Genomic DNA, 13,412 nt, shown 5'->3' with positions numbered 1-13,412 from the left:
ATATGCACTGAAGAATAACACAAACTTTCCATTCTCACACTGCCTTAGACAAACATACAGAGGAGGCGCACCCACAGAGAGTGAAAGGGAGAGAGTGAAGGAAGTGTTGAAGTATGTCTTACAGCGCTTAACCAAGTGAACCTTGAAGTTATTTAGCTTCCTTGGAACCAAGCATCTGGATCCCCCCAAACCCGACTCCTGCGAACTCCTCCCCGCCCCCGCCTCCAGGGATCTGCCGTAGGACAGGGCGCGGAGGAGGAGATGCGTACCCTCTCTGTTTTTACAGCTGAGGTCATTAAAGTTGTACGTGCAGGATTAGACTAAGAGCAAAATGCAGCGCTGATGTCTTGAGACAGATTCACATTCAGAGGGAAGAATTTGCAAACTCATGACACGTCCCACAAGTGAACAATCAGTCTGCATCATGTTGTGAGTAATCCGCAGCGCGTGTGTGATTGCTTGCATACATGCAGCTTGCTTTGTCCCATCTCTTTTCACATAAAGAATGCTGGATGTGAGTCTGACTGAAGTGTGGCATACAGATCGACCACCCACACTTCCAACGCTTTTATCAGAATGAATGTCTGATACTAATGGAATAACCACCAGCGCCATCACTTGACATGTTTTCCAGTTTATCAAAGATGGGTCAAAGTTCAGGAGAAAGTAAATCTCACAGTGTCCACACTGTTTCCTCACCTGTTCTGCATATTCTCTGCAACCTTCCTTATTTAGCCTGTGTGTGTGTGTCTGATACCTCACCATCAGACTGTGATGGAAAGGAGAGATATATTCAGAATTTATAATATATAAATATTTATTAGATATCCCCTGTAATGTATGGTCTTTTTTGTGGGAGTTATAGTGCCAGTGCAGGCATTGCTGTAATGCACACTGCAAAACATTTAGTATGACAATTTAAAGTCCTATATTGTAGTAAAAGAGCTGAAGGTTGAAGGTTAATTTAAGAAAGCAACAGGATCAATTCATTCACCAGAACTTATTTGCTATTAAGCAAATCTGTGTTGCATTTCAGAAGTGTCACACTCCAGATGTTCTCTTTGGTGAATCCAGCAGCAAAGTGTAAAAGACTAATAACAACAATCATATTTTCAGTCTCCAAAGAGTAGTTCCATGTAAAGCAGATGCCACTGTTCATGCACAGGAACGCTGTTCCATTTACAGAGCCTCACTAGCTTGTTGTGCTACACATCATCACCTCTTGACTTTGTACCACATTATAAATTTCTCAAGAAACGTCAAGAGGCTGTTGCCTTACACAGAACTGCTCTCCAGAGACTGAAAACATGATCGCTGTTAATAGTCTTTGGAGCCGTTTCTAAATAAACTAACATGACCGTAATCTTCGGGGCGAAGGAACATTTCACCCAGTGCAACGTTGTGGCTCATTGACTTGTTTTTAATGGTTTTTGGACAACAACAGAGATCTCCAACTCACGGGAATATGATATATCAGGGTCTGGAACAATTCATTGTCAGTTTGGCTCTGCACATTTGTTGACAATAAGAAAAATATAGAAAATTGCCATCCGTATCCTTTAATTAGAAACAACAATGTAGGGTACATTTAACATTTTGGGATGCTTACAGATTGTTTTCATATACACTTGAGGGACATCATTGTGAAATCAGAATGCATTACAATCAACCGTAATGATTTCTGTCCATATACAGCACAAATGCACAATGGTGTGACATATATTTGGCTTCTATAATAAAAGACAGAATACACACATGACAGTCGTGTCATAGCATTAAGATGTAATAAGCTTAATGTATAGCAGGAAGGCAGTAAATTGAATATAAACCAACTGTTGCATTGTTGTCACACACACACACACACTCTGCACATGCTGAAACATCGTTGGAGACATGCTGCTGAAACAAACACAAAAAGATTTAAGATGAGTGCAGTGATTTCCCGTTACACTCCATATATTGTCACATTTATTTTCTCTTTTTTTTTGTTTTCCACTATTTGAAACGTCTGAGGTCATCTCTCATGTGTTTGATAAAGCTTGGCTGAAAGACTACCATAAAAAACCATTCATTTTCTCAATTTCTTTTTCAACTTCTCTGCCTGTTCATCAATTTCCGCCCTCAAGTGTGTCAAAAAGCCACAATGCAATTCCAGATGTCAGTTTAAAATGTTTTGTCATTCTGTTATGCCAAAGATACTCCACTGTGTCTCTCTCTATTGATTCCAGTTAGTTGGTAGTGTTTCATGAAAGCTGGACTGTTTATGTCTGCTTATGCCCAAACAGGTAACGACAAAGTTCTTATATATCATAGTCAGGTACATAACTATACTGTATTAATAAAGTATCAATTATATATATATATATATATATATATATATGTTGTGATTAAATTTTTATTGGATGTTGCCCATGATTAAATAAGATTTGAAGAATAAATACATAAATGGAACAAAATAACAATAATAATAATATGCAAACATGAACATACACATACAAGTATGGACATATATGTGTATAGGCTATATATGCGCTTTTACAAATTCAAAACAGGAGATGACAAATATGTGGATTTACATACCTCTGACTGTGGATTGACCAGAGCCATTACATCCCACTATCATGGGAGAAGAAAAAATAAATGAGTAAATAAAATAAAATAATAATATTTTTTGAACAACTATGGGAACAAACACACGAGGTCATAAACAAAGGTAAGAAATAGCAACAAGCTCAAGAAGTTGGAGTATTACTAGCAGTCAAAACATTGTTAAAATACAGAGTGAATCCCTAAACACATCTCTAAAACAAATTAATGGTTTCTTGATACTCCAACTCCATTGGACATTTAAGAATAAGGAAAGTATACTCAGCGCTGGTCCAGCTGTATTCAGCGTCATCGTGCTCCTTTGTATATCTCAGATGTTATAGTAGCCACTGTAGAGCTCAAGCTGAGATCTGTGATGACATTTTGGTTACAGCACAAATTACAGCAGAGTGGAACAGACACATGTAAGTTAATCACTGTAAATAATAATAGAATAGAAAAGCAAGTTTTTAAATTTAAGCAAATGTTTAAAAGATTATTTCAGTTACTGTCCACTCATGCCATTATCTCACCACACACACACCCTCACACAGTAACACAAACTAATTAAAACATACTTCAGCTGTAGGAATAACTCTAAATAGTTTGAATTGAACAATTCCTGGTTTGCCATTTCCAGTCAAACTCAGGTCAGCTATCGGTTGTAGACAATCAGTGTGAGTGTTATTGTGTTTAAAAAACACATGTTGTAATTGCTTTGTTGGGTTCCTCTCTGTTGGAGGTTGTGTGTACTGTAGAGCACTGTTCCTAATAAACAGAGGACTTCTAACAAACACCAAAACAGCCTGCTCACATTACTCAGCCTCATTACACAGGCTCCCGCTCCACTTTAAAATCAATTTTTAAACTGTTTTAATTGCCATTACTCAGCAAAGCCCCAGAGTACAGTACGCTGAATTAAAGCCACACTATCTACGTAACCGTCATTTTATGTTGTCTGTGGTCGTCTGACTAAGGTCTCCTAATTACCTCACCAATTCAACTGAAATTTAAAGGAGACTCAGCTTTTTGCATCTGTCTCCTAAACTCTGAAACGGTTCAAATTTATCATGTTGAAATTCTGTTGATGTATTTAAATCTCATTTAATTGCTTAACCTGTTTTTATTGCCCATTTCCACCTATACCGTGATACATTTTAAGCCAGCTCAACTTAGAAACAGTTGAATGATTAGTTCAAAGTTCACAACTCAAAGTCTAGTGAGTTGTGAAAATGTAAATTAACTGAATTCAATTCAAACCTCCATTATGGTTTGCATTGTTTTCAACCAACATGACTTACATTAACATGTATTAAAGACACACAGCAAGCTTCCATCATGTGTATTTTCTTCAAACGACAATAAAGAAGTGTCTTTGTTGGAGAGTTTTAACTCTAACACGATGCATGCTGGGAAGTCTGATCAAGATCGCGTTTCTTTAGAAAACGTAATTTTAATGAGTTGAGTGAACTCTCAACAGTCAAAAGACTTCAACTCAGTGAACTCATATTTATAAGCTCAGAAATGGTCTGAAAATAAAAGCTAGACATTTTAAGTTGACTTTAATAAAACCTGAAATTAGTCTTCACCGCTGAGGAAAAACATCATGTATTTTTCTACCATTGAGAAGATACCGAATAAGAAAATTATTCAGCACTTCTCCTTCTGTAAAATCCACATTTTACTCTTAAAAATCACTGAAGGAAAACAGCTAGAGAGAGTCTGCTCCATGTTTGAAGGTGCTGTGGTGAATGATGCCCCACTAGGTTTGTTTTAAAAGCCCCATGAGTGGAATTGTTGGACTATGATGAACCACAAGCAAAGCAAAAGAACCTGTACTTTAAGGATGTTAAAAAAACAGTCGCAGCACGATGAGAAAACACAACTTCCATGTGTAAACTTTGGAAATTTTGTTGTCTTTCCTGTAACTTCTTACACAAATTTGAGGACAGAGATGATTTTTTGCCTTCCTCTTTGGTGTTTTCCACTAGCTCCCGTCCTCACAATATACAATTTATGCAACACCACAACCATTTTGCAAAATCACATAATTAAAAGGCGAGCGGCAATGATTGTAAAAGCAATGTAACATCTGATATTTTAGGTGCCTATCTGAACAAACTTTAACTTATAAGGAACTATATGTGTATTTGTTGCGCACAACCATTTATGTGTATTTTACAGCCCTGCTATCTTTAGTTCCTTGGAAATATCACAAGAATGCCGAAACTGGCCACTTCCATAAAACTCATGCTATAGTCCTCCCACTTTGAGGTTTCTGGCTTTAACGTGCACTTAAGTAAATATAATTTACTTTATTTTTCATGATTATTTCTATACTAAGCCATGATCTTCAAAGGTTTTAAATCTTTTTTGCTAACCCCTTTTTTCTCAGTTGTTGAGTTCATTGCCAGGGATCCATGACCTCATGCTGTAATTTTAGTCTAATTTCTTTTGGGGGGGGTAAACTCAACCGAGCAGGTCCTTGATTCAAGACCAAAAAGGTTAAGAAACTACCACTGGCTAATGGCAGAGGTAGGGATTCTTAAGAAAATAAAGATCACTTTTTGACCTTCTTTACTTCCTCTTTCAATTGCTGCTCTCAATCATTTTTCCCCTCTAAAGAGCCAGCTGCATATGTTTTCATTTATGAGAGATTATTTTGAGGTAGATTCTGCTGCAGTTCAGCTGCTGAAAAGTGAATTTTGCACATTTTTTGGGGGGAGGGGGGGTCCATCCACACAACGTAGACCTTAACAAAATGAGCTGATCAGTAACACTGACCTGTAAAAATGAAAGATAAAGCACTTTTAGGGTTGCGAGGACTGTCAGCCGCCTGCATCACAAATAGGAGGTCTCTAACCATCTTGGCACAGAAGCGAAGGGCGGTCTCGTCAGCGCTGTGAGGTGTGTGGGTTGAAGTCTGGGTGTCAGTCTGCTGTAACTGATTCAGTAGTAATGAACCCGCTATTTTGGCAAAGTGCCAGTGAGCACAGAGCCACCAGCAAATCATCTACTCTGAACCTCCAAAACTGTTGTCACAAAGGGCCACAAAGGACACAATTCTTTATTTTTAAGGCATATTTTCTATCAAGTATTTCATGTCTCCAGGAAACTGTTCACTATATCGTTGGACATCCACTACTCCCCTCTGAGCGTTGTTGGGTGTGAACCTCTTCCAGGGTTGGATTGAGGACTCTCGCTGCAAGGGAGCTCACGACTCAACGCTCCCCCTCTCCTCTCACTCCAAGACAGGACAGCTAGGTCTTTTAACCTCTCCTTTTTAGCCCAAAATCACATCCATAATCCTGTAATGTGTCTCCTTGTCTATTCCCATCTCACACATACTAATATGTTCGTGACAGAGCCCTCCTCCCTCATGCTTTCTGAGACAGTGGGTCCTCCCCTCCCAAATCCATTCATCTCAATCCTTTGTCACCACAATTTCTCATGCTGTCCGTCCCCTCATCTAACACGTCGGGTGATATTTCAGGGCTTTTGTAATTATGCGAATAAAGCAAAGTCCCTTTCAGCACATTAGCAAGATGAGTGAATGTATCTGTTTAACTGGATATCATGACAGACACATGGCAGAGGTAATATTAAGATGCCAAGGCATATTCAGTTATATCACCATTCTGATGTAAAGAATGTATCTGAATGTTGTGGAGAAGGACTATTACGACTTAAGTGGTGTTTACGTGCGCATTCAGTATGTTTATTTGTCTGCGTGGTCTTACAGTGAGTCCTATACGACTCGCCTGTGCAGCCATCTCGTGCGTAGAGCACTCGGGGACACTACAGCCACACGCAGCATTTGTGAGAGATTATTAGAGCGAAAGATATCGAGTCTGTCGCTCTGGGAGGAGGTTCCTCGAAAGATTGAACCAATAGATGGAGATGGAGCCAATGTGTGTATGTGCACCATAGGGTTGAAGTGTGCGTGCGTGTCTGTCTGTGTGTGTGTGTGTGTGTGTGTGTGTGTGTGTTTATATAGGGGGGAGGGGACCTAATAATAATATTACTGGCATTCAGATATATAACAGTAACGACACACATGTTTCCATTGTGACAATACTCTGGCAGTGATAGATTCAGTGCCATTATACTACATAAACATACAGCTGATGCACTAATAAATCATTTAAGTGCAGAGCAGCGTCATTCTTTAAAACCAGCACAGTGCAGAATTGTTGTTGTATCGCTTGATTTTTAACTTTAATTTTACACTCATTCAAAACTTCAATTCAGGGATGATATGTCTATAATGTCTTAATCTTAATTTGTATTAAATTAATTAATATCGGCCTGCACACACAAACTAGAAATGCTTTTTAAACTAATGTAATCCATGTCTTTATCATGAGGTTTATATTTAAAAAGGTTTTGGATAAATGCTGAGGTCATGTGTCTTAATCACCCAAACACACTCTGACAAAATTACATAAAAATACTTGGTTTAAGTATTTGGAATTATAAGGTTATATTCTATTCAGTTACATTTTCTGGCAATTTCATTGTAATATAAAAGACTAAATTGTGTTTCAAAGCCCTCTTGACACTCCCAGGAATAAAATTCTGGTAAAGTGATATTTATTTACAGTTAAAATATTCAAATTTAAAGCCCCCCGCCTTTTTAAAAAAAAACATGTTTTGCTTTTTATCACTGTGCAGAATGATGTATGTGCAGAGTTCGACAGTGGTCAAACTGTTTTCACATTCATCTGCTGAAAGTGGAAAGTTTCGTAAATGAGTTTAAAGCGTGTTCCTACGAGCATGATTTTGTGACATCACAACCAATTCTGAGGCCGACCTCGGTCTGGTATACAGTTTACACAAGTGTGATGTGGTAGGGACATCTTGTGTCCACCAGTTAAACTTTTGGAATTAAAACATATTTGCATATTCACAGATTAAATTAAGGAGAAAAGGTAGGTGTAATTTTAAGAATTTTTAACTAGGTAATTGAACTGTTTTATGGAAAAATCATTATTCAAAGCAGAGTATTTTTGTCCGTCTTAAAACAAAATGACTCTAAAAATACTGCTATTGGCTTTTTGTTAGTTTTGTTTACAGAAAGAATACCCAGTTACATAACCTCACATTCTTCAGTGTTTAAGTACACACTTAAACCCTAAAATCATCATGAAAAATTTGAGGGGTCTCCAGATGATTAAAGGAATACAAAATTACAATCAACTTTTCTCTAATTTTTTTACTTTTTTCTTGTGAAATACTTACTTTGTGACCATAAAGATCCTTTAAATGAAATAGTTAACCTTTTCATTTTCAACTGCTCACATTCTTATCATGAAGGGTGACATTTTAAGGGTCCATAAGCCAAAAAGGTTGCGACCACTGGTTTAATCTATAACAATGCATCATATTTTACACCTTTATGACAGGTTTTATATGTAAGATCTTAAAAATTAACAAGAAACAATTGCTGTCAATAAAATAAACGGGGTAAAAAGTACAATATCTGACTCTGAAGTAGTGGATTATGAGTATAAAGTGACAAAAATGGAAGTAAAACTACCTAGAATTGTAATTACAGTACTTGTACAGTAAATGTACTTAGTTACATTCCATCAATGCTTTAGTGTTTTTCATACCTTTGTGAGCACTGCTCAAGAAGAGCCACAGTCTGACTTTTTAATGAAAAAGTGGCTCAGCAGTCAGTTGTTACTCCAGCTGGGAGACTGAAAAAGCAACACTGGCAAGACCGAGGGAAAAGTACATGAAAAACACAGCTAAACATACAAAAACAGCCTTTGTTACACACACACGCACGCACACACACACAAACACAGGCTGACTACATGCAGTACAATACAGTCACAGCACTGATCTCATTTGTTCATGTAAACCTGAAAAATGTTTGTTTCCCTTGTTATAACAAGGGGTGAATTGGATGATGAAATGCAACTAAGAGACACTTAAAAAAAAGGAGAAATAGGAGACCAGAGCCAGATAAACTTGGAGGAGGGGGGTGAAGGTGGATGGGCGGGGTTATGTGAGTGAAGGTAAATGACATTGGAAAGCCCAGTCTGATTCCAAGTGCCCCTGCTTTGAAAGTTTGCGTGAGGCAGCTTAACGGAACGTCGGGTTGTTTTTCCGCTCCACTGCTTTCTGGACTGAACTATAAACTAAAGACGACATCCTCTCATTAGTCTGCCCTCTGTAGCAAAGCCAGGCCATTTAGTGTACCCAAAATCCCATTGTTTAATTGTGCGGGTCAAGTCAAAGGTCAACCAAAATATTGATGAACTTTTTTAAGGAAGGAGGGGGGAGCAGTGAGGCTTGAAGCGGCGGGGAGGCAGGCGAGGGCAGAGGTGCAAGGGCCACAAACACAGCTGTACTGAAGCACACAGAGCTGGGGAAAACAGGGACGACCACGTTTCACAGTCACATTTTTTCACATTTTGGAGTTACAACGCAGGTGCGGGAATCACGAGAGGATGCCCTCACAGATGCAGATAGCTCTCACTCTCATTTCAATTTGAAACAGGGAATTGCACATGAAATTACAGTGAGAACCTCGCTCCCGCTGCCAAAGGACAATAAAGTCCGTGAGACAAATCACCCACTCAAAGCAACACAGTCATAACAGCAGCAGGGCTCATAACCTGAATGAGATGGTGTGCAACGGCTGAGTGTTATGGATTACACTGTTTGTTTAAATCCATGTTAGGTGGATTATGCTCCTTCACTAAAGAGGGCTGACTGGGGTCAAAGGCCAGTGAGGCAAAGGCTGCTAAGAAGGTCCTCAAAACACAGCTTTCTCTCTGACCTGAGGGAATTCCTGCAGACACCGCTCTTTGCACTCGTGACTCAAGTTTGTGGCGACTTAAACGGGTGTAAAGGAGCTGTGAGAATATACCAAAACAGAGTGAAAAATAAATCATGTTCACAGTTAGGAGTGGATCAAACACAGCTGAACTGATTGTTTTCTGGGAGACAAGTACTCCTGCAACTGAAGCGTGAAAAAAAAATCCACATTTAAAATATGGAGGTGCAAAAGAAAAAAACAAAAGGTAAATGAGCTTTCCTCCAACTCTGAGACACCAAAATCTAAAAAATACTGGCAAAAATTCATGCACTATCCATTCTGACAAATCATGCAATGAGTTTTTTTTTCACTGTTATGTCCTTTAAACAAAACCTCTTAAAATACTTATATGTTTTTATTGCAAATCAGCTCGTTTCAGTAACTTTCTTTACACCTAATTTGCATTTTATGACACTTTTATCACAAAAACAGGCTCATCCTACTGCAGATTTGTTCTTTTCAATTAATCCAGGACTCATATGATATCATAATATTTATTCACTAAGAGAGATCATTTTAATGTCTTTCTTTGTTTTTATGTGCAAATGAGGAAGCTTTTCCTTATGCTGCCATAATTTAAATCTTCCTGGTGAAGGTTCAGAGTGCTCTCTGGGCCTATTTGAGCTCTTAACTTGTTGCATTATTTTTATTCTGGCATGAGAGTCATCAAAGGTCAAATCTTATGGTTCTCAGACATTCTTGGTTTGTTATAATCATGAGAAATCTAAACATTTTGGGGCTTTGAAGAAAAGAAAATAGAACTTTTTTTGTCTTTTGGGTCAAAGATCAAATAATGTGGTTTTATTATGCAAGTTAAATTTCATGTTATAAACTCATTAAATATTTACAAAAAAAATCAATATCAGAAGTCAATAATAATTAAACAATTCTTTAAATTTAGAAAGTGATCAACCTATATTGCTCAATGATTTTTATTTCTATTAAAAGTGAAATTGGGAGCTTTCTGGACTCATGGAGACTTTGGTTTGACCTGCTCGCCCGTGCTCTCCTGTGATATTACAATCGTTGTAACTGAGAGGTATTAAAGCACACAAAACAAAAACAAAGTGGTCACTTTATGCCCCAGGCGCGTTTCTGGTGACATTTAACAGCAAGGAAAGCTATTTCCTCTACCATTCAAAGCCAAACGCTCTTAATTGCTCAAGAAGTCTGCTGCAGTTTGGGAAACACTTTGTGATATTCCCTGAGCTTGATCTTTGCGGTTCACTTGAGTCTGTGTTTATTCCTCTGTGGAGAAAATTGGTTTACTCGAGTTGTAATTTTGATATGACACTAAAATATTCCCTTGAACGCGCACCATTTGGAAACCTTTGTAGTTCTAATGGCCATTCATTATGGTTTTCAAGATAAGTTTATGTTGTCATTAAAGCTGACTAAACACAGAAACAAACATTTCCCAAACGCACCTTATCTTTTCAGCCGAGTGGCCTGCAACGATGCTGTTTGGCTGCAGAGACGTATCAGATAGCCTGGAGTCATCTGTTAACCAGGACTGCATCGACTGGATCATTTCAGCGATAAAAATCTTGGGAACGTTTCTTCTTGCAAACTGCAGCAGCTCGCTTCTGTGAGCGGGCACCCGTGGGCTCCCACAGGGAAAATGGAATTTCCTCCATGCTTTGTCACAGCCTGCAACCTAACATCACTATGCACGTGTAAAAAAAAACACAACAACTCCCCACTGAATTTCTGTAAAAGTAAAAACTACACTTTACAAGTTATTTTAACCTCTTACCCACCTCTAAAAACTTTGATTTTTAAGACAAGGAAAAAGTCCATCAAGTGATGGTTGCTGATGTAATTTTATGTGTTTCAGAAATTAGGAACAGTGTCTGACAAATCACTGCTGAACAGACACATCACTGCCTTCTGTCAGAAACACCTGGTGACACTTGATGGAAACTCTTAAAAACCAGTACACTGTGATTTCCGAATTAAGCGCCATGCAATTAAAGTAAACTTTTAAGACTTTTATTCCAAAATGAAAGCAGATTTTCTTTAAAGAAAATGTTTAGTCTTTGTTCTAATTTTAACTTCCAACAGCAACCCACCAAATGAAAGTGATTTTAAAAAAATTCACGCAAGATTTCACGTAAATATTCATGTAAAATCCTGTTTTTAATATAATATTTAATTCATTTTCTGCACATATATTACTTATGTTTTTTTTTTAAAAAAGACTAATTACTTTGTTTTCCTACAGTTATTTACTGAACAGTCTCCAGAGATAGAGCAGCAGTGGACTTACAAGATCTTTTAGTTCAACTGAGGTAAAAACCTGCTGACTGGACGCTTTCCAGTTCAAACTGCAAAAGGCCTGTTAGAAGGAGTTTAGCAGTTCTTTAGTGGATGAAGCCAAGCAAGTTGCGATGCCTTTTCCTGGACTTGCTCCTAAATTGAGGATGTAGCCTTTTTTTAAAATATGCCCATGCAAAATATCTATTTTTTTTTCTTACTCTTAGGGGCCTCAAGTCCCATACGCCTATATTATAATAATACCCATCATGACGATTCGTCTAATGACCTTTTTCAGTGATATATCCTTTAAATAAAACCTCTTAAAATACGTGTATATTTTCTCTATGCAAATCAGCGCATTTCAGTAACTTTCTTTACATTAATTTGTATTTTTATCACATTTTTATCACAAAAATAAGTTGCTCATCCCACCTGCAGATTTGTTCTTTTGGATGAATCCAGGAGTCACTACAGCAGCCTGTCTGTCGTGATAAGATGGGGCACAATAATCTTATAATTGGATGTAACTGAGCACATTTACTCAAGTACAAATATAGTAGTAGTGCAAATATATAGACTCTATCTTTATTTCTTCATTCGTCTACTCTACAACACTTAGAAATATTGTACTTTTTACTACATTTATTAGACATCTGTAGTTAGCCTGCTTCACCAGCATTTTATACAAAACATCAGATAAGAATATGATGCATAAAATAGCTCCAAGTCGAGGAACTAAAACAGTACAATAAAATACTGCTTATACGTGAACGCATCACCAATAACAATCTAATAAAACTAAAGTATAACTCTCTCAAGGGGATTTTTTTTTCTGTTTGATACTTTTAGTACATTTCGCTGATAATGCATACCACATTTTTACTTGTAGAGTAGGCTAAAAAAGTAAAGTATTACTACTTTTAGTTACTTAAGTAAAGAATCCACCACTGCACACTTTATGGTCCTATCACATCAGGCTTTTCCGGGGAAGCACCAGTTCCAGAGTCAGCGTCGCCCATGCGCGACCGGTATATATTAATTATTGATCGCTCACAGCTGCTTATGGTTTATGGTTTGGCATTAGGCGCAGAGCGGGTCTTTCCTGGTGTCCCTTAAGCAGGATTGTGTGTTTGGCCTCTAATTATTCATAATGCCCCGTGAAAAAAAAAGAGAAACAATGCTTTCCGTGCAAGGGGATTGGCAAAAGGTTGCAATATAATACATTGACAAAATTCGCCACCTGGAGTGAGTGAACAGATTTATTCAGTTGTTTCATTCAGGCTCACATGCTCAGAGGCAAACACATCTGACTCATTGGTCTAAACTCTGCTCCTTGGCTTTACCATCACACGAGTAAAATATTAATGCCGAACAGTCAAGTTGATGAAAAATCTGTTTAAAAATGAATGTTTTGTTTTCCCATCAACTCAACTAAATATGTTTTCGGGGGAACTTCATGTGGGCCTGAGTCGTAGTGGGAGGTAGGCTAATTGATGAAAGAGACGAGTGTGTTTTGCCCCAAAGCTAAGGAAGCTGTTCCCCTTCCCTTCACCACTAAACACACATTTTTGCATCAGATCAAAGCCTCAAAAAGGATTGAAAACAAACCCGATATGCGTACAGGGTCTGCAGGATTTAGGAAGCAGATATTAAATTGATTCATTTTTGACACAGGCTCAAATTATTATCATAGCGTTTCTTTTTTAAAGAGCCCATCCTTAGCATTAAGTTTTGT

General features: G+C 37.8%; 1 long non-coding RNA gene across 1 annotated transcript; it reads right to left on the bottom strand.

The window, feature by feature from the left end:
* Positions 1-1,551: 1,551 nt before the first annotated feature.
* On the bottom strand, positions 1,552-11,460 carry LOC122967919. Its single transcript, XR_006398711.1, has 3 exons — positions 10,846-11,460; positions 2,581-2,957; positions 1,552-1,896 (listed from the first exon to the last, which is right to left on the bottom strand). It is a non-coding gene; the product is annotated as an uncharacterized LOC122967919 (long non-coding RNA).
* Between the last annotated feature and the right edge of the window lie 1,952 nt (positions 11,461-13,412).

The sequence above is a fragment of the Thunnus albacares genome, chromosome 18 (assembly GCF_914725855.1).
Source record: "Thunnus albacares chromosome 18, fThuAlb1.1, whole genome shotgun sequence".
Classification (NCBI taxonomy): Eukaryota; Metazoa; Chordata; class Actinopteri; order Scombriformes; family Scombridae; genus Thunnus; species Thunnus albacares.
This window is presented reverse-complemented; position numbering and strand designations above follow the sequence as displayed.